Source organism: Mus pahari, chromosome 16 (assembly GCF_900095145.1).
Source record: "Mus pahari chromosome 16, PAHARI_EIJ_v1.1, whole genome shotgun sequence".
Classification (NCBI taxonomy): domain Eukaryota; kingdom Metazoa; phylum Chordata; class Mammalia; order Rodentia; family Muridae; genus Mus; species Mus pahari.
Window position 1 is genome coordinate 4,730,480 of NC_034605.1, and position 21,766 is coordinate 4,752,245.

Genomic DNA, 21,766 nt, shown 5'->3' on the forward strand with positions numbered 1-21,766 from the left:
TGTCAACCATCCAAACATGCAACTCTGTTCGTGAGAAAGTAGTGCGTGGGATTACTGATACTTATTGAAAAGCCAACATGAGCACATCTGGAAGATTTGTTTGTTTGGGTTCAGTAAATATTCAATACTACCAGGTTTTAGAACCTCTAGGTAGAGGTCTCGCCTGAATGACTAGGTGGACCAGAACATCAAAAGGTCAGATCCAGGATGAACACTGAAGGGACTGTCACAATATAAAGACGGCCAGTCCCTCCACGTATGAGCACTTTGTGGACAACACAGCAAATCTACCCACCTCAGGAATCCACATCGACACAGCCCTGGACCCTCTTATATTTTAATTAGTGGTGGCTGCAGAAAAGTGTCCTTCCCTGGGAGGTACAGAACATCTGCACTGCTTTTCTATGTTTGATATTCAACTTCTGTGGTGAACCCAGGCACATGAACGAACCATTCCTTCATTTGAAGGAAGAGAACCCAACGGTCCCTCCCTGTTGTTCTGTTACCTTCTGCCTACCCAGAAGTCATCCTGTGGGTATCAAGGTCTTCTGGCACTTAGGAATTTAAAAAGCCCCTCTGCCCTCTCAAGTAATGAAAGCGCAGCTTAGGTGTTGTGCTGCAAAATGAGCCAGCTGTGAGATTGCTCTTGGTGATTACTGTCAACAGCCCCCATGGCAAACAGTTCCTGAGGATCTCAGGATCTTCCTTTTAGAGCCTGTAGCCCTGGACTGTGTGCAAGAGATAAGGGTAATTTGAGTGCTAAATGCCAGCAGCATGCTGTCTGTTGTCTCCCATTAAATTGCACTGGGTCCTTGGGTTTTTGGTTTGAGGGGAAATATATTATGGTTTGTGTGCTGACACGCATTCTTCCAGACTTTGAGATGAAACAACTTGGACAGTGACACAGAATTAAAACTTCACCTTGAAGTCCTTCTCCACTCAACCGAGCACCACTGCCTCCAGCAAAAGAAGTTGCAACATTTTTTAATATGTGCTCAAAGTTGAGACAGTGGTAAGAGGAATTACTAACTGCCTTTCCAGTTTCTGGAAAGAAATGCTGTGTGTGTGTGTGTATGTGTGTGTGTGTGTGTGTGTGTGAGAGAGAGAGAGAGAGAGAGAGAGAGAGAGAGAGAGAGAGAGCCAGAGATTACCGGTATCCATCCATTTCTATTAAACTAATTAATCTGTGCCCCCAAATTTGCTAGTATAAAATGATACCTGGCAGGCTTCCCTGAATACCCAAAGGAAAAGAAATAAAATTCTAGAAGTGAAGAAGTGATTCTCTTCTTTAGCCAGGCTTATTTTCTTATATTCTGCTTCAAGTAGCAAAGTCATTTGCTCTGGAAACTGTAACTGCACATGAGTATTTGCTGAGCTATTTCCAGTGTGTTCTATTATGCCTCAGCCTTTTTCTGTGATGGACTGTGAACGTAGTTCTGCTGCCTAGTGGTGCAGTTTTTAACTGGGAGACATTCTCAATACATGCTGAGTTAAAAAAAAAAAGCAATGACCACATCGCTTAGAACTAAAAATAAATAAATAAATGATGATGATGATGATGATAATAATAATAATAATAATAATAACAATAATATTTAAGAGCATGAGTTAGCATTTGGAAGCATTCCCTCAGCCTTTGCTGCCAGTGTTGAGGTGGTGAAATACTCACCCCAACTCCCTCTGCTATCACTGTGATGAGCTGAAATCTTAATGGTGGAATGTGTCCCAAAGTAGTGCACAGGGAGAGCCCTGGTTCTTTGGAAACCATTGGGATTTTCTCTGAGGTCAATCCGACAGTGGAGCTGTTGGTTTCTCGGCAGCTGAAGGAGGAGGCTCTCTGGGAGGTAATCTGGTTTGTCCTTCCTCTGTATCTTCTGGTGATTCATTCTCCCTTAGCCTCTGTGTAACTGAGGGTAACAGCAGCTTCTTTTCTGCCTCGTAAGGCTTGTGTGTGAATAAGTACTTGTTTCTCCCTCTAGGAATTCCTCTCCTCCTACCTGAATATTCTTGGAGTTTAATGGTCCAATATAGTTGGATTATACCCACAACCCCTTCCAAAATCTGGCCTGAAGTGCTGTGGACTTCAAAGTGTTCTGTTCAGAAGGCCCCAAGCCTATGAGTAGAATCTGCCAGGCCTTTTTATTGGGCCAATAATGCATCCATTGTGTTTGTAGCCATGGGTATAAGCGATGGTGAAGTTAGGTTGCTTCTGGGGGTACTAATTAAAGTAGTAGATACTGGTTGGGTTATCTGGGCTTACATAGCTAAGAGGAATTCATCAGGAAGTATAAAGCTGGGCTGATGGCAGGGAGACAAGAAAGGCTGGCATTGTCAATCCCACAAGTATCTAGAAATCCAAAGGCTTTCAGTGCTAAATTCAAAGCCACCTGGGGTCACTATGAAGTGATATTTGTTAAGGTAAGTAGATGGAATATTATTTTATTTTAGGCTTTGATCAAGGTACAGTATTTTACTTGCCCTCCGAGTCCCACAAAGTCAGCGGCAAGAAGCCTGAAGATTTTCCCACAGTTCTGAGGCTCTTCACAATATTACGGCAGTTTCCCTTAAATAGTTCTCCTTGCTGACTACAGAGCCATTTAGTCTGGGTCTCAGAAAGATGGTTCCTCTCCCATCTTTCTCTGGGACAGCAGTGCTGCTTTACATTTCTGCAGCCATATCACTTTGGCTCTCTGTGGTACCTTGGAGTCTGATTGCAAGTCTGGAGAAAGGAGGGATTTTTTCCCCCTTTATCCACTTCCTGTGTGACCATAGCCTCGCGCATCCTCTCTGTCAGTTGCAGGAGCAACAATGGAATCCACTTTGGTTGGTCTGTTTGCTGTTTGCTTTCCAAAGTCCAAAGACCTAGTCTTAGCATGTCCTTTGGAAAACCATCAGTACCGGTTATGAAGTCCCCTCCTGATTCATTCCCTCAGGGTCCCTCCTCTCATCTTGTATGTTTAGTAATTCTGAGTGTTGCCTATAGTTTCTTCTGGCTCAGTTTGCCTCGTGCATCTGGTCTACCTTCTGTGCTTATTTAGAACTCTCATTTTGCCATGGGTTATCCAGGAAATACTTTTTCATATTAACTTCTCTGTTGGGGCTGGCAAGAAAGCTCAGTCAGCTATACCTGCCTAGCAGTCATGAGGGCCAGAGTTCATCTCCAGCATCCATAGAAAAGCTGCGCACGGTGCCATACTTCTATAACCTCACCACTGAAGAAACAGGGAGCTATGTGGGGTTCATTGGCCAGACTGCCTAGGCTGTCAGGGGGGTATAGATCCAGTGAAGGACTTTCTCTCTATTTCTCTGTCTCTATCTCTCTGCCTCTGTCTCTGTCTTTGGGGTTAAGGCTTAATATAATGGGATGCCACCACATTTGCTAAAATTGAGGCGTGTGTGTGTGTGTGTGTGTGTNTGTCTGTGTGTGTGTGTGTGTTGGGGGGGTGCTCAGGTGGCTTGACCATTGAGCCCTTCTGCTTTCATCCTGTTTCTGTGGGTAAGGTCCTGTGTATTCTTGAATATTTTACATTGTCGGCATGTTATGAATTTACATTACTTATATCTACTAGTAATTAATCTGTCTTGTGTTGGGTGTTGTGTATTTGGCCATAGTAGTTCATGGGTATGTCCTTCTATAATTGATTGAATAAATGATAATTAAAATATTAGGTAAAACAGTATTTCTCCAACAACATACTAGACTTTTTTTCTCTTTATCTTAAAGTTGATCTTTTTCATGAGTTCTATGGCATTAAACTAACTAATCCATGCCATTAGCACATCTTTACTTTAAAATTATCCTGTTTATAAAGTGGATCTCTAAAGGTCCACTCAAGTATTAAATGCTTTATATTACACTTAGTTTGACTGGGGAAAAAAATAAGTCTCCCCCCCCCCTTTCTCTTGTGGTGGGAGAAGACACATCTTTGGGACCATAATGATGTATTGGAATTGTAATGATTTTGTTCCTGAAAAATAATTCAATGGCTTAAAGTTAACCATTTCCTAATAAATGAGTCTATTTTCTTCTGCTCCGAAATAGATTTTAATTTGCTTTCTGGAAAATAGAGGAGATGGACACAGGACTACAGATAAACGAGGAAAGAAAAATTGTGTTACTGCATGGAGTCCATATTTTCAATTCATCCAGCCATTGTACAATTTATCTCCATCTCCCCTGACTTGAAAAGTTGTATTTTCCAAGATTAACTTACTGCTGTATTCCTTGCAATATTTCCTCCCATATTGATTGGAAACTTGATCATTCTCTTCTTTTCTCCATGGTTTAGCCCCATCAGCAAAATAAACTTGAAAATAAACCACTGAGATAGTTGCTGCATGATTAGAGGGGAAGTTTTTATTATGGGTAAGAAAGAGAGAGAACATACAGAGGCATCTGGCAGAGTCCAAGAAGCAGACTGGATGAGAGAGAGAGAGAGAGAGAGAGAGAGAGAGAGAGAGAGAGAGAGAGAGAGAGAGAGAGACTCCTACATGGACTTTGATATGCCATTAGACACCAAAGGTATATGCCAATAACGAGGCACAGGTCCCTTTTGCCAGAGGCAAGGGAAATGGCTTCTTTTGGCAGGCAGGATTCCTCTTCATGAGTTCCTGAGGAATACTGGCTTTTATCAAAACACCAGAAATCCTTCCAATCCAGCTTGAGCTGAGCCTAGACTCAATTCTGGAGCAAGTCCGTGGGTCTGCCTTTTGTGAGAGGGCATGGGGCATGCTTGAGACCTGGCAGTACTCATGTCTTATATCCTTAAAAGCAGTTCTGGGCTGTTGCAAATCGTTGTGATCTTTTACTTTAAACTTCTTGAAAGTGTTTCTAAAGTTATTGCTTGCTTTTTTTTCTTCCTCCATTTGTTCCCAACCTTTCCACAATTGTCCTCCATCTCTACTCTTCCTCTAAGTGTTCCCCATAAGTCCAAAGCAATTTTTTGTCTTGATCTTTTTTGGCCATTACACAGCATTTGCTTCTACTCAAAATACTTTGAACCATGGAAGCATCTTGGCTTTCTATTTCAACTTTGACTTGTTCAATCTCTTTCATTGTTGACTGATTAATCTTTAAATGTTATGCTCAGTGCTGTTCTTTTTTCTTGTTGCTGACATCTTTGGTGAGGTTATTTCATTTTAAATGTAAGTAATATTTACCATTAGAGGCGAAATATCTATCTGTGTGCCCCAACTCTTTTCTGGACCCCAGTTGTTTTCCAGATAGTCAGCAGCATCTGAAATTGTGCACAGCTTGAGTCACACTTAAAATTTTCTGTACTCTCAAAGACATGTACCATCATGTCTGGTCTTCTTTATCTCTCATTATGACTCTTTTCTCTGCACCTCAGTGGTTAAGCTATTATTGGCTCAATACCATGCAGCTAGCCATCTGTGGAGTTGAGGTTCTAATTAGTGCTTATCCAACTCCATCATCCTGAGATTTATCTTCTCTGGTTTACTGTGACACAGAGAGACAAACAAGTCCTACCTTAAGTGCCTGAAGAACCTGAAATATTAGGGGATAATATGTAAAATTAATGAATTGTGGGTGATGGGTTCTTAAAAATAGTGCATTTTCCTGTTTCCCTACTAAGATTATTGTGTTGGCTAGTTTTATGTCAACTGGATACTAGCTAAAGTCATCTGAGAGAGTGTTTCCATACACTTGTCCTGTAAGCAAGCACAGGGTTTGATTAATGATTAATGTCGGGGGGGGGGCTCATTCCTTTGTGGCTGGTACTGGCCCTTAGTAGGTGGTCCTCGATGGCTTAAGAAAGTGGGCTCAGAAAGCCATGAGGAGCAAACTAGTGATCCCATCCCTCCATGGCCCCTGCTTCGTTCAGTTCCTGACTCCAAGATTTTGCCTGAGTTCCTGCCCTGACTTCTCTGGATAAACTGTGATATAAAATAAATTCTTTCCTCCCCAAGTTGTTTTTGGCTGTGATGTTTTAACACAGCAATAGAAACCTAAGACAATCACTGCAGGTCTGCACTATGATTAAAAGAAAACTTCACCCTGGGTTTCTGAAAATTCCTATGTTTAGAATATTAATTTCTATGTTTAGAACATTAATTTCTATGTTTAGAATATTAGGCAGGGGTTTCCCCCACATGTTCCTTAAAATATCCTTTATTAAGACAAAATAAACTGTTTGATCAACATTTATAGGTAAAATAATAAATGACAGCCTAAAATCAAAACACGTCTCTGTATTTAATCCTGTACTGTAAATCCTGTTCTCCATGTTTAAATGTTCTCCCTCTAATTAATTTCAGGTGTTTAAAGCTATATTATGGTAAGTTGTCATGGTTTCAAACAAGTGAGGATAATTTAGCCATCTGCACCATTTTTTTTCTCTGTTATGAATCCAGCATTCTGAAATAAGATGAATTTAAATGTGCAGAGACAGCATTCAAAGCCAGAACAAAGCCAGAAATGCTAAATTCATGGAAATTCCCATCAGTCCTCTCTCTTGCTGAGACATAGAAGGTGTTTTCTTCAGGATGGCTGCCCCCATATTTATATTTTATTTGGAATGTTCACTATCTATCTTTAATCTTTTACCTCTTATATCATTTAAATATGAAATTTCTCAAGGACACACCTTAATGACTTAGATGTTTCCAAGATCTCTAGTGAGTTTGCTGTTGAAACATAAAGTCATGCTGCTTAAATGAGAAATAAAATCATGGTCAGGGATCAACATTTAACATGTGCTACCTAAGACTGAGCTCTGACTTGGCCTTATCCTAGCTAGCTATCAAGACTCCAGTAGCTGGGCAATGTGGCATACACCTGTCACCCTAATACTCAAGAATCTACAAGAAGAGGATTGTTAGTTCCAGGACAGGCTGGTCAAAAATAAGTAAATAAGCAGATAAACTACTAATTAGAGCAAGATTGGTGATGCCATATACTAGAGTCTTGTCATTGTCAATATTATATGACATACTCTTACAAAGAAACATTGTCCCACCAGTGGGTCCCCTCTCCTTAACTCTGACTTCCATTGTAACTAGGATTCCAACTATACAAGATAAAAGTGCTATTTTCCTAACAGCTTGTTGGGAGAACTCCATGTTTCCCCAGGATGAACTTGAAAAAGATTAATGAGTTCCACATAAACGCCAAGTCAATCTGTTCCCCTTGTCAATCACCAGCCCATGAACAAGCATCTCTATCTCTGTTGATATGTTTCCAAACAGATGTGTGGCTTAAATTTTAATTAAATCATTGGAACAAATGAGTCCTAAAGACTTTTGAAATCTGTGGTGGAGGAATTTTAGAGTAGTACCAACTAGATGCCACCAAACAGCCTCTGCCCAGTTGAGCACATCTGAAACAGCGGTACAGGATGGGCAACACACTGCCCGTCTTGAAGAATATGAGCCTCATGCACAGCACTGGCCATCAAGCCATTTCGGAATACAATTTAAAATGGGTAATTTCTCATCCAACATCTTTACTTCAGGCTTTCCAGTATCCAGTCAATCCTAAGGTTACCTTCCTTCACACCATGCAAATGTGATATGAAGGCTAATACAAATGTGACCCCACAGGAGGGGGCGGAGTACTGCAATATATGGGGGTGCCTTCTGCTAGTCTTGTTGACCAAGTTTAATGATTGGATCTGGAGACAGCACTTTTTCCATCAGGATCAGACTAAGACGATGAATAACTGCAAGTGGGTACCAACCCAAAGGCTTTCCTTTAGAGATGTGGTTAGCTTACTCTCAATAGATATGTTGTTGGATTGAGTATTTGCTGTTTACTTGCTGATACTGTAAGGCTAAATGCATACAGAGACACAACTCTCATTTTCTATGCTAATATCAGCAGAAAACTCCCACTTGACCATCATCTTAATTAGCTAGTTTGCATTACAAATTCTATGAATAGTCATCAGCTGCAGGTGTAGGTCCACCCTCTGGTTTACTCCTATGTAATTGGAAGACATGACATTGAAAAAGACCATTCTAGTTTACATCTGGAATAAAAGGACAGTGTGAAGTGCACACTGAAAATATTTTTTAGTAGAAGGGATGAATAGCATGCTGCACTGGCTGCTTTGGAAACCTGTCCTCCTTCACTCTGTGTGCCCATCTCAGCATCTGCTGTATCCACATACATTGTAAGCAGCCTGGTATCAGCATGCGATAGATGCATAGTAATTGAGAATGGTCCCATCTCACAACTACCACCTCTATTACTTTCAGTCCACAGAGTGATGACAATAAGATATTCAGTCATCCTAGAGCTGGCAAGATGGCTCAGTGGGCAAAGGTATTGGCTATCAAGCTTGACAACCTGACTTTGATCTCTTAGGTCCCATATGGTAGAAGGAGAGGACTGAATCCTACATGTTATCCTCTGGTCACCATATGCACATATGGCCTGTGCCACCCTGAAAAAAAAAATCTAAAGTTGTAAAATGTAAAGCCAAACATAGTTGTCTTTGATTTGTGTGTGTGTGTGTGTGTGTGTGTGTGTGTGTGTGTGTGTGTGTGCATGTGAGAGAGAGAGAGAGAGAGGAGAGGGATAGTGAGACATACTCATACATACACACATGCACACACATACACACACATACGTAGAGAGAGAGAGAGAGAGAGAGAGAGAGAGAGAGAGAGAGAGAGAGAGAGAGAGAAACTTGAAGAATTCCTCAATTCCTCCTATATCCCACCTGGGTATCCAAACTGACTGGCTGACTAGCTTCTACAAGACTTTGAACTCTGGAAAATGAAGAGTACTTGTAAATTACTAGGTAAGCCACAGTTTGGAGAAACTGGCACCTTCTATAGCCTATACAAAGTCAGGGATGTAGACATTGGGGTAAAGAGTCTTTGTCATTGTTGAGACTCAGAAAATGACACTACAAAGGAAGACACTTTGGCATGCCAAATACTTTGAATTAAAGCACATTGGAAGTTGTCAGAAATGGCCCAAGAACCAAGGCTTTCTGATTTCCTCTGCCCTCCTTTTTCCAGCCTTTATTCTCCTCTGAAGTGAGTTACAGAAAGCAGAATGACCCTTTTCCCAAGGTAAGTTATAGAAAGCAAAACCCATTTCACTCAGAAGGAAGATATAAGGCCTAAAAATACTTCTGTTTCCGTGTTGGCACTGGCCTTATAGAACTTCTGTGACCTCCTTTGTCTGGGAGTAGATCAGAAAGCCTTGATCCCAGAAAGGTTTCCATAGGACACTTATCAGGAAGGAATATACACAGACAGGCCAAAAATAAACTGAACAGACGGGCCTTGGTGAGCTGTTCTCCTTTAAGTCTGTGGTCGTTCTCACATACCATTTTGGGTTTATTGGATTTTCCCATGGTTGTCCCTTGTGTGTCATCAAATCCATACATGGCTACTTTCCTCTGGATCTGTGTCTTCCTTCTGAAGGCTTCCGAGTCACTTAACACCTCAATAAAATAAAGTTGTGATCATTTATGTCCTTCATCAGTCTTTTGTTAGAGGAGGGTCGGTCATGATGGCCCTTGTGAGAAAAGTGACCACACCCCTTTGCTAGCAACCCTTTTGTCCTGATGCCGGAACATCTTATAGTGGTTTCATTGAGATATAGATCATTCCTGCATTTGAAGTGATCAAATATGAAAGTCGCTAGAAAGTGTAATTGATAAAATGAGAGGTCTTCAAAGCACAGATCACAGCTACCTTCCTCATCTTCAAGATTATTGAAGAAAAAACAAAATGAAACAAAACACAATAGCTACTTACTGTTTTATGAACAAGCATTGATGTAGTGAGACAGGAAGAATCTCCATCGATTAAAGAGAACACACTAAGTCCACTCTATAGACACTTCTGCCTGATATAGATAAAGTTTGCGACATATTACTCACCAGCAGGGTTAGACTCTGCCCAAAAATGACATGGAGTAAAACTGCTCAAGTGCTCATTTCCAGTGCCCTTAATGAGCATACAGACTTAAACCAGAGGCCAGGAAGTGCTATTGTGTGTCTAGCTTCTTTCTGTCTCTCTCAGGCTGGTAAGACATTCTCCAGACAATTGTAACTATGAGTAATTTGTAAAAATATATATAATAATAAGAGCGACTTTTCAATAGATAAAACAAAAATCAAGTTTCCTTCAATTAGCACCCTGCAATAGACTATGATAGCTACTCCTGGGGAGCTGGTAGTGTCAAAATAACATTAACAATAATAAGGAAAAGGTTGTAAGAATGAAAGTTCATTTTTTTAAAGTTAAAAAATAAATAGTCCTTTCTTTAGGTCTTTCTCAAAGAAGGGACTTGTGGATAAATGATTCACTTTCTGGGCTCACTTATTTGCTAATACATGCTAATGAGCAAACATGGCTGTGAGTTGAGTGCCTTCATTACCATCTCAGTCCTCAGAATGGAGAAGGAGTAGACAGACACAAATGTGGGCTGTAGACTGGAATTTCCCGCTCTTAGCCTCCTGCTGATTAGGAGGGGATAGATTAATATAATCGTATCTTCCTTTTAAAAAAAATCAGTTCCTGAAGGTTGAGACTGAATTCTTGTTGTGTAGACAGCATGTGTTGCCCAAAGTGCCATCTGCAATAATACTTATTGTCAGTGTCAACTAGGTCATAGAGGAATTGGGAAGCATCTCAGTAGTGTGTGCTGTCTAGGGCCTCCTTTCTAAGCCATTGCATCGGCCTTCTTATGTTCTCCAGGTAACCTGTGCCTTTGGTCTTTAAATCTTCTGTGTTCTCATCCTTTTCTCCCAGAAAGCTTAGAAAAGTCACCTATTCTGTGATGACATGTTAACCTTGTGGTCATAAAAAAAAAAAAAAAAAAAAAAGATAAATGAGGACAGTTATAAAACTTTAGTTATCTGTGAGTTAAAATAAAATATGGTGAGATAGTTTGATAAAACTTGCTTTGTAATGAGCTAGCCATCTGAAGGACTGGTGTCTAGGATCACTCAGTAAGTAGAAAATGTCTACTTACTACCTTTCCATATGGCCTTGGTATGTTGTTTCTCTGGGGAATAAAGGAGATGACATCCCGAACATCCCTTTCAAGACAAATGGCAAATCAATGGCAACAAGCCCGTGTGTTGGCTTCCTTATGGTAGAAGCACCTGGGTGAAGGAGATAGATGAGTCAAAGAAGTATTCCTTAGCTACTGAGGATAGTCTCCATGGATCCCTGCATCATGTAAGCTTCTCCTTGCTCATGGATACACTAGCTACTGTTTCAGAAGAGAAAGAATGTGGAGAAAGTGGAACCTTAGGGTAGGAATATAAACTAGTATAGCCATGATGGAAAAAGTATGAGGATTTCCTTAAAAAAAAAAAAAAAAGAACAAAATCTTATCCGTGGATATACATCCAAAGGAAATAAGGATGTTGAAGAAGTGTACACATGCTGTGCTCATGGCAACAATGTATGTAGCAGACACCATAGGGAACCAATCAGCCTTGTGTCCATCAGCAAGCAAAAGAATGGAGATTAGGTACATACAGTGGGATCTTGTTTGGCTACAGAGAAGAAAGCAATCCTGTCATTTGCTTCAAAACAGAAAAATATTATCATAAGTGAAACAAGCATAGGTCAGAAAAAAATTCCTCATTATCTTAGCTACATGTGTGATGTTAAAATGTTGGACTCATAAAAGACAGCAAAATGAAAGTGATTGTATCTTGGAGATGGTCACCGAGGAGATGGCTACAGCTACAAAGTTACCTTTAGATAGGAGGAGGCCATTCTGGCACAGCATGATGGAGCAGTACAGAAGAATTGGAAAGTGTAAAATTTATATCTTACATGCTCTTTCTAAATATGTAATATCATCTAAAAATGATAGGTGAGGTTTTAATCTGCATAAATATACATATATACATGTATATATACTATAGTATACATATATATAAATGTTTATTGAAATACCATGATGTCCTATATAAATATGTAGATTAAAAATAGATAAGGAAATACATCATCTCCAGAGAACTTTCTTTATCAGGACTAGAACACCGGGGTTTTCAGATACATGACCTTATACCATGTTACCGTTCAGATACTGTATGAGACTCTTGCTTCTAAATAAATGATTTGTATAGCCTCTCCAAGAAATTCACAGCCCACATGCAAAAACAAAGTCTCCTAGATTAAAAAAACATAGTCACCTGTGCATAGTGATGCTGAGAAATGTGTCTTTATGTTTATCAGGATGCTGCTTTGATAGAAGGCCAATTACTATGTTCAAAACTCCCCCAATTAAACAAAAACATGCCTACTCATTCTTGAAGTATTAGTGAATGAACATTATTTCTAAAGATTATCTTTAAATTATTTCAGGAGGTATCTAAAGAGGCCCATTAAAATAAACACAGATCAGTATGTCAGTAGAGGCCTAGGTTCTTTCTGCCAGCAGTAAAGGAAACATCTCCTTTTGGCTCCTCGGAACTGGTTTTCCAGGTTCCTGAAGAATGCTGGATTGTCTCTAACTACCAGAAACCCTCCTGTAGTTCAGTATCAGTTTATTCCTGGATATTTGGACAGCCTGAGAGATCTAACAGAAAGTAAATCTCTTTGGAAGCAACTTAAAATGAAATTTAAGGAATATTTCCAGTGCATGTGACTATATCCTTTGCTAATAATAAATGAATGGCACGAGGCCCAAGATCTCAATTCTCCTTTAATACTGATCTGTTGCATGTTTATTCTAGAGTCCACGTGTAATATTTTCATGTGAACTAGGTTTAACTATAGCCCCAAGATCTCTGAAATTTCTGTTGGATTCAAGGGCAAACATAAATGGGAAGAGGTGCACACAATCATATGCCAGGGAGGGTCTTCACTCAAACTTCCATGCTGAACTTTCATTATGTAGCATGAGCTGATCTCAAAATTTGTGATCCCTCTTGTGATGGTTATTCTTGGTTAATCAACTTGACTACATCTGGAATGAACTAAAACCCAAAAACAGAGGAGCATGCCTCTAAGAGGGACTTTTGCTTCCTTTGAGGTGGAAGATGTACTTCCAATCTTATCTTTAAGGTGGGAAGACATGTTTATAATCTAGATTTGATGTAAGAAGACATACCTCTAGTCCGGGCCATGCTTTCTACATGAAGCCTATATATGGATGTGGAAGAAAGAAGCTTTTGCCTTTTGCCTGTTTGACCTTACCTTGATAGTAAGTCCATTTCTTCACTAGCATTTGAGCCTACTTCTTCAGGATTAGGATCTACACTGAAGACTAGCTGAGACATCCAGGCTCGTGGACTGAACTACTACGGGATCTTTGGACCTTCTGATAGCCATTGTTGGATTAGCTAGACCACATCCTGTAAATCATCCTAATATTCTACCCCCACACATACACATTATATAAGTTAGGTTACTCTAGGGAACTTTGACATATACATCTCTGAAGAATATATGTCTTATTTTAAAAAGTAGAACTCCCTTTAAAATATAGCCCTCAAGATCATATATCACTGGAATAAATGAACAAAACATGCTATTAACAACTGTAAGCAGTTGTATGGGTTTTGTATCTTACAGTTATCAATTGAATAGCTAAATATAATATGCAGTAATGGCATGTGGGATACCTGGGTGGCAGATGCAAGACAATTGTCATGAGTTTGAGGTAGGCTGAGGCTATAGTGAATACCAGTAAGCCAGGGCAACATAGAACACTGTCTTCCATGAATATAAATATATAAATGAATGAAAAAGTGCATTATAACTGTTTTCATTTCTCCCTCCATTCTGTTCTGCCTGTTCAGAACAGTGCCATAAAGTATTAAGGAAGAACTTAAAAATTATAGTCATGGTACCTATCGTAACAGATTTCTAAGAAACTGTGAGCATATGACATATTTAGCATGCTCTATGATTTAGAACAGGGATGGAGAGCTATTAACATAAAAACCATTCTAGAACCTTGACTTACTTTTCTAGCCTCTACCTAGACACCTGTATAGAGTTGTCTCTCACTCAGGCCTCCTATAATTCAGTTCTTTCATCTAATTAAGACCTGATTTTAGATGTGACTTCCTAGAAGCTCATCTTAGATGACTGTTTACCTCCTGCACCTGGCTTTCCAACCAATGTTTCCATTTTACACATATCCTACTCACTTTCCCTTGACTTCAGCCCTGGAGAGTCTTGCCTACTCTGCTTTGGGTCTAGACTTCCCATCTCTAACTCACTGGGCCTGTCCCATAGTAGAGGCAACCCTGGTTTCTCCTCTAAGGGCCCACATTCTTGTTTCCAGCCATGTCTTACTCCATGTTGCCCACATTTGTCTACCATTGATTTCTATTTAGTCATTTGAAATCTTCCCTCTGTTTTAAGAACACATTTAACAGGAACTCAAATTTCACAAGCTACTTTTTTATGACATGGTGCCATGACTTTTGTCAGCTCCTGATTTGAAACCATCCAGCTTGACTAAGTAGTTACTAATCTGTTTGGTTTTCATCGAAATGCCCCCCTCCCTTTCCCCATGTGCTCATTACTGTGGTTTATATTCAGCTTCTGAGGAGAGCTAACCATTTTTGTGAAGCCTAGAGCATAATAGGTATTAAAAGCTCAAGCCTTCTGATGCATCTGCTATTTGTTTTCCCTCCCTCCTAATTAGTGGGTCCACAGTCTCTTTTGTCTTGTTCCTAATGTATTTGTGAAATATTGTCGGGCTGCCCTTTGTTTCTCTCACTGGTTACATCTCATATTGTGCTCTGGCTTTCCGGCTGCTGTTCTCATATTACACATGCCCTCTTCTCTTACCCTTGCCTTCAGCGAAGTGGCCCCATTTTCCCTTTGCATGTCATCTCATCCTGGCAGCTTATAAAGTGCAGCGTGGGCTTTGCTCTCCATAGAATGACTAGCACAGAGAAGGCTCAAGGACGTGCTCCTAAGCATTGAGGGAATAGGAATTTTCCGGCTCTTCTAGTACTTGCACAAAATATTCCTGTGCTTTCTGGCTAAAGGTCTATTGACACATACCCAACAGCCTGGGAAGCTTGTCATGGTGTCAGGTCATCATGCACGGTCTGGATAACCCCATGTAGGCAGTGACTTCAGTAGGCATCATACAAGATGTCAGCTATAAAAAGCTCATTTGTATGGCTCTTCTTGCCCTTTCTTTTTCCCGTGAAAACTGATAGAAACTTTACATTTATCCATAGGTCTTTAAACAAATGTCCAAATTACACTGCTGATCATCACATGTTCTGACATAGTTGAAAAATGAGATTGAGCTCAATCATCTATTTCAGTCACTGCTGGGTAAGATGAAGAAGTGAAAGATTTAACAGCTCCAGATTCTAAGAAAAGAATTGAGCACTCTCAGAATGTTTACTCTGATGGCTATCCTTGGTTTTCAACTTGACTACATCTGGAATGAACTACAATCCAGAATTGGAGAGCACACCTGTTATCCAGATCTTGAGGCTTCTGACCCGGATCTTGACATGGAGATCTTGAGGCATAGCTGCTGTGAAGAATTTAGACCCAGGCAAGGTAATACACACCTTAAATCCCAGTAGACTGAGGTGAGTAGATTTCTGAGTTCAAGGTCAACCTGGGACAAAGCAAATTCTAGATCCATGGTGGCCATAAGTTCTACTAAAGGCCTACATAAGGACATTGGAACAAGGAAGACTCAGTCTTCTTGCATTCACTTTGCACATCTGTTGGAGCCTACCTCTTCAGGATTCCAGCTTATATGGAAGACCAGCTGAGGCAACTGGCCTCATTGACTATGCAACTACTAAACTTTTGGATTTCCCATCCACAGGTGCCCATTGTTGAGTCAGTTGAATTATAGACTGTAAGTCATTACAATAAACTCCCTTAATATATAGAGACATTACATAGGTTCTGTGATTCCAGAGAACACTGACTAATACATTTACTTTGTTTGTTTCTGCTTTGGCTTAAAGTTCTAAGGTATATGATTTGTCATGGCAGGGAAGGCATGAAATCAGTAGCATGGAGTTGTTTGGTTGAATTTTGTCTATAGTCAGGAAGGAGAGGGGACAGGAAGTAGGGCCAGCCCAAGAAACTTCAAGCTCCACCCTAGTGATCTATTTTGTTCAACTAGGTCTCAGGATTACTCCCAGCTGGGAACTGAATATTCTAATACAAGAGTCTATGGTGTCAGAAATTGTGATGTAGATTTTGTTGACTTGTAATAAACAGAGGTACTAGGGCAGCTTTACTCCCACTCTGATGGAACAGCTAGAGAATATGAACTGTTTTAAATGCAACAATTTACTTCCACTGCACTGTGGGACTGTCTCTGGTGCTTTGCGAATAACTAAGAAGGCAGAGCCTCTTTCCTGTATCCTTGTCCTGTGTGTGTCTCTCGAATGGTACTTTATGGTTCAGCCTAAGTGAGGGCAGTTTTAAGCAGGTCTGACTTACCACTCTCATTAGTCTTAAAACCTGGGGCAAGCCTTGTGGTGTGGAGCAGCTCCACATCTGGGAGGTGGCCTATTTATAAGCAGAACACCCTGGAATTGTTCATCTATGAGAAGACCTTTGTGAGGAAAATGGGAACTGACAGGCACATTTGAGGCATTCTTTAATTCTCAGCACTTTGCTTTCGTGGGATACATCTGTCAGGACTGTTTTCCCTTTTCTTTCTCTACTACTAGGAAGTCAAATTAGCTGTTGACTTGTGAAGTTCCAAAGCTTCTGTAATGCTAACCTAAATGGTAATCATATAGACACATCTTACACTCTATAAGAAATACTGCCAGAAAGAATGCCATGGGTCATTTCTGTTCCGAAAATTCAGATGCATTCACTTTGTGAATTTATTTTACTGGTTTAGCCTAATATTAGGCGACAGTAATTTACATAAAAGATTTTCCCCCAAGCATTCATGTAATCTGTATTGTAATCAAACTTCTGAGTTAAGACCTTTGAAAAGCAGTTACTTCCAGATTTCAGACCAGAATTTCTTTTATGGACACAAAGATCAGGCCCCATATAAACACAGAAAATGCCAATGATGACTCGAAGACTTCTTTTCTTTGAAATATATATCCTATTCTAAGCTCAGTGTTTATTTAAAACCCCCTAAATTTATGTCAGATTGTCCCTACATTGTTATTGATGTCAAGTTTCAGTTCATCCTATATTCTTATGCTATGTTATGTCATTATGTTATATTATGACGTCCCTGATTCATCCTTGCCTTAACTCTTTAGTCTGACTCCTGACAAATACTTGTCTATTTAAATTTTTTTGTGTTATTTGCTTCCTGTGCTCAGTACCTAGAAACAGATAAGACACACACACACACACACACACACACACACACACACACACATATATATATATATATATATATATATATATATATATATATATATACTATTATTTTATGATATATATGTGTGTGCGAATGTGGTGTGTGTCTGTGTGTTTGTGTAAGAGTGAGTACAAGCATTCCATGGTGCATATATGGAGGTCAGAGACAACCTCGGATGTCAATCCTTTGTGTCTACCTTATTCTAGATATGGTCTTATGTCTGTCTATGCCACCAGGCTGGCTGGCCTATAAGCTTCTAAGCATTCTATGTCTACCACTTCCCTGCTTGCTGTAGGCCACTGTGATGACGAATATTCACACTGCTTATATGGTCTTTATGTGCATACTAGGGATAGGAATTCAAACCCCACCCACCCCATCCACACTTGTAAGTGCTTTGCCACAAAGCCACCTCCATAACATTAGAACTGATGTTTTACATTGTTTTGCAGTTCATCTGTTTTTCTTCCTTTACAGCCTCGGTCGCCTATTTGTTGATACTTAGAAGTGGCCTCCTGTTTTCCTAATAGGAAGCCATTTATCTTGTACCGTTTGTGCTGCAGTGTACCTACTTTGATGTTCATTAGAAGAAAATAAATGCTAATATTAAGTGCAAACATTAGCTCCTTTCAGATTCTATGCATCAGCACTTAGTGCTTAATTAAAGATTTTACTGAATTTCCATTAGTGTTTTGCAGCCCAAGATAATAAGAGAGAATTTTTGCTCCTGTAGTGTTGGAGTTCAAAGAACTAAACTACTAAAGCCATAAACTAAAGAATCCCATGGGCAGACCCATGAGCTGTCCAGAGTCCTTATAGACAGGAGAAGCAGCTTGTCTATATGACACAGTAGCAATCCAGTAGGACAAAATATGACCTTGTGCTATCTAGTGTTACATAATTCCCCATATCAGTCTTTCCTATTCAGTTAACTACAAGTGTTGAAGAATGCTCAATATTTATCTTAAGGTCATTTTAGATCTAACACGGTGCCTGTAGAAAGCAAAATCCCTACTTCCATATCAGTAGTACAAGTGAGAGTAGAGAGAGAGACACAGAGCGAGAGAGAGACAGAGAATAAGCCGATACATGGGAAGGAAGTAGCACAGGAGCGTGGTGAGAGGGAATGGGCTGGGTGCCACTCATTGCTTTGCAGCCACCTGGTCTCCTAGAGACATAAAGGAAATGCTATGCTTGGTTGGAATGTCCAAACAGCTGGGTGGGTTTCAGCGAGATTGTAGGTGGTTATGACATGGTTTGTTGCTTTTTCATTGGCAGTGAAAGCTGATGGTGCCGGGGAGGCCATTGTGTGCACACTAGAACCTGGCAGGCACAGGTATGGGAGGCTGGAAAGCTGGAAGAGGAAATGCCGTTTTATGAAGACCTTTCTAGCACATTAACCATATAATTCCTCAGCAGGATTGCTGGTTCTCAGCTTTTGGAAAACCTTCAGAACTCTTGTTGTTTGAGCATCACGGTGGCCTCTTGGAGCAGGTAAGATCACACTCCCACGCTACAGTCTTTGCCTACCTTTTGAACACTTGTCAGTCTAAACTGCTTCCCCAACCTGAGCTAATTTCATAAGACAACTTGACATTAACTCTGGCTGATGTCTTCAATGCACTTGACTAAGGCATCAAAGCTTCAAATGTGAAATATGAGTTTTGGTGTCAGCCTGAACTCCAGGAAAGAGTCACATGTCAAAACATCATAGTTCCTATTTCAGTGGTTGAGCTGACCAAAGACAAGGTGATGGGCAGCTGACAACCTTCCTGATCCATTTTCCCTCCCTCCCTCCCTTCCTCCTTCTCTCTCTTCCTCCCTCCCTCTCTTTCTCCCTCCATCCCTTGCTTTTATTCCCTTATTCCTTCTCTCTCTTCATTTTTTCCTTCTTTTCATGTTTAAATTCTATTACTTATTCTCCCCTCCCCCAAGACCCAAAATTCTTATGGAAGGTAAACATGCTAAATTGGATAAAAGTGTGAGCTCTGAGCTCAGACAGCTTGAGTCTGGCTGGAAGCTGCTGTCATTTCTGGCTTATCAGGCCAGGTCTGCATTAGGAATACTTGTAGTAATGTCTTCTTGCAGTATGTGTAAGGGGTCTCAGTGAAATATAATGGCAGGGCAAACAGTCAATAAATGTCAGATGTGATTGTGCTACTGCTCTTTGTTTCATGGGGGGATAAGAATTAATTCACTAACAGTTGTCGCCATGATTATTCCAGTAGCTTCGATGTTCATCACCGAATCAAGGCAAGGTGGAAGGTCATAGGGTCTCTCTCCAAGCATGCAGATGCCAGTGATGTGGAGAAGATGGAGAGAATAAAGAACTGTAAGGGTCATGCCTGCTCAGTCAGGGTGAGTGAATATCTCAGGAAGAGAGTGGGGGAAGGAAGGGAGAGGTAAGATTCTGAGAGATGAGCAGTATGTGCAAAGATCTGGAAAGGCCTCTTCTCCTTTGAGATCCCCCAAAGACGTTGGGGTAGAGGTGGAAAACACAGTCCTGTGGAGATAAAAATTTTTCTGCCTTAAGAACAATGATGCTGAATGTTTATTTTCTGTCATCTTCTTTCTCTAGATCTATGGAAATAATTTACAGAAGACCCCTGAGGGCAATTAAGCTCACAATTCCTTTGCCAGTAAAATGAGAAAAGCCAGCTCTCTGTAAATTCTGAATTCCACCATGGATGTGGCAGAAGCAGAACTAAAAACAGCTGCATCCTCTCTCTGCAGAGTCGACTAGAATTTGCTGCTGCTCTTGCTCCCAGCACAGAGCAATCAGTGCTCAGAAGTGCAGGGGTTTACGATGACAAATGTTTTATTTCTTAAAATAAACAGAAGCAATTTAGAAACACAGTTATGTCTTTTACATTTATTTTTTATATAGTAAAAATATATTGGAAACTTCCTTACTGTCAAAAATCTCTACACGCACTTGTCAGAAATATCAAGATGACATGCAAGTATGGAATTCAGATTTAAATAATAGACTTCTGAGATGTATTCCATGAGACTTCTGGTTGTTTGGTTTGCTCTGACCCATCGATGCAGATTTTCTACTCCTGCTTCAGAATTTTAAGGCTGTTATGTTTAATAGCTATGCACTCTTCTAGTTAAAACTATACCAAAATATGAAATTTTTTAACATTTTACTTCTGCCCCCCCCCCACCTCCCTGTCCACTCATTACTTTCCCTTCTTCCCTAATTTCCTTTCTTTTTCTTCTTTTGGGTGACATGTTACTGCTATATATTCCAGTCTAGATTTGAATTTGTCATCTTTCTGCCTCAGCCTCTAGAACACTGGAACTACATGTGTGTACACTCTGTCAGTTACAGCTGTAGCTGTAATAAAATGCTATGATCCAATGCAACATATGTAAGAGTTTTATTTTGACTTATGGTTGCAGAGGACTAGATGTCCATCATAGTGGAGAAGACCTAGCTGCAGAGGCAGGAAGTGGAGAGATCTCATCTCAAGCACACACAGGAATACGAGAGAATGAACTGGAAAAGGGGGTGAGGTTAGAGATTTTCGATATCTACTCTAGGGACTCACTCTCTCCACTGATACTCAATGAACTAAAGGTTCCATAATCTCCACAAATAGTACTGCCAACTGGGGACCAAGTGTTCACATGAACTTAGAGGAGTCATTTCTCCTGTAACTCACAACCACCATGCAGGGGTAGCTTTTATTTTTGCCACCTAGGGCATTCCAGTTTCCTGATGGATTCCTTGCGGGATGTGACTTCTCCAGCTGATAACGTGACTACACACTGTTTCCATGACTTTACTATACACACCTATTCTTGCCAGAGCTGTTATCTTCTCTGTCTACATACTCCAAGACCTGTGGCTGTCCAGACATACCATTATTCCATTGACGGCCAAGCAGGGGTACCTGACATCAATGTGTTAGAACGCTTCTCCACTTCAGAGATGCTCAAAGAGAATAAGAATGATACAATGGATGCCTACACGTATCCTGAAATTGGAACAATACAGAGATTAGCATGGCCCCTGCACAAGGAAGACATAGAGATTCATAAAGTATTCTGCAATAGGGCAGAAAAGAACAACACAGTGTAAATCTCAGCACTCACATGTCCTAGGAGGAATCCAGTAAGGTGACTGATCAAAACTCAAAGAGTAGATGAGGAGGTAGCTTGGGAAAGTGCTCGCCATGCAAATATGAGGAACCCAGTTCAATTCCCAGACCCTGTGCAACAGCATGGTGCCTTATAGTCCCAGTGCTTACTAGGTAAAGACAGACAGATTACTGACCTACTGGCCACCCCAGTACAATCAGCAAGTTTCAGGCCAAGGGAAAAAAGCATACAGTCTCAGAAAAACAAGGGAACAAGATGGACAAGCATCTTGATGAATGACACCAGATGTTGACCTCTGACCTCCAGATCTTCTCTCTCTCTCTCTCTCTCTCTCTCTCTCTCTCTCTCTCTCTCTCTCTCTCACAC

General features: G+C 40.4%; 1 protein-coding gene and 1 pseudogene across 3 annotated transcripts in view; one reads left to right on the top strand and one right to left on the bottom strand.

Annotated features, from left to right (window-relative positions):
• The window catches only part of Celf2 (CUGBP Elav-like family member 2), an 842,569-nt gene that overhangs the window by 770,444 nt on the left and 50,359 nt on the right, over nucleotides 1-21,766 (bottom strand). The window lies entirely within an intron of this gene.
• Nucleotides 21,261-21,356, top strand: LOC115065654 (annotated as a pseudogene).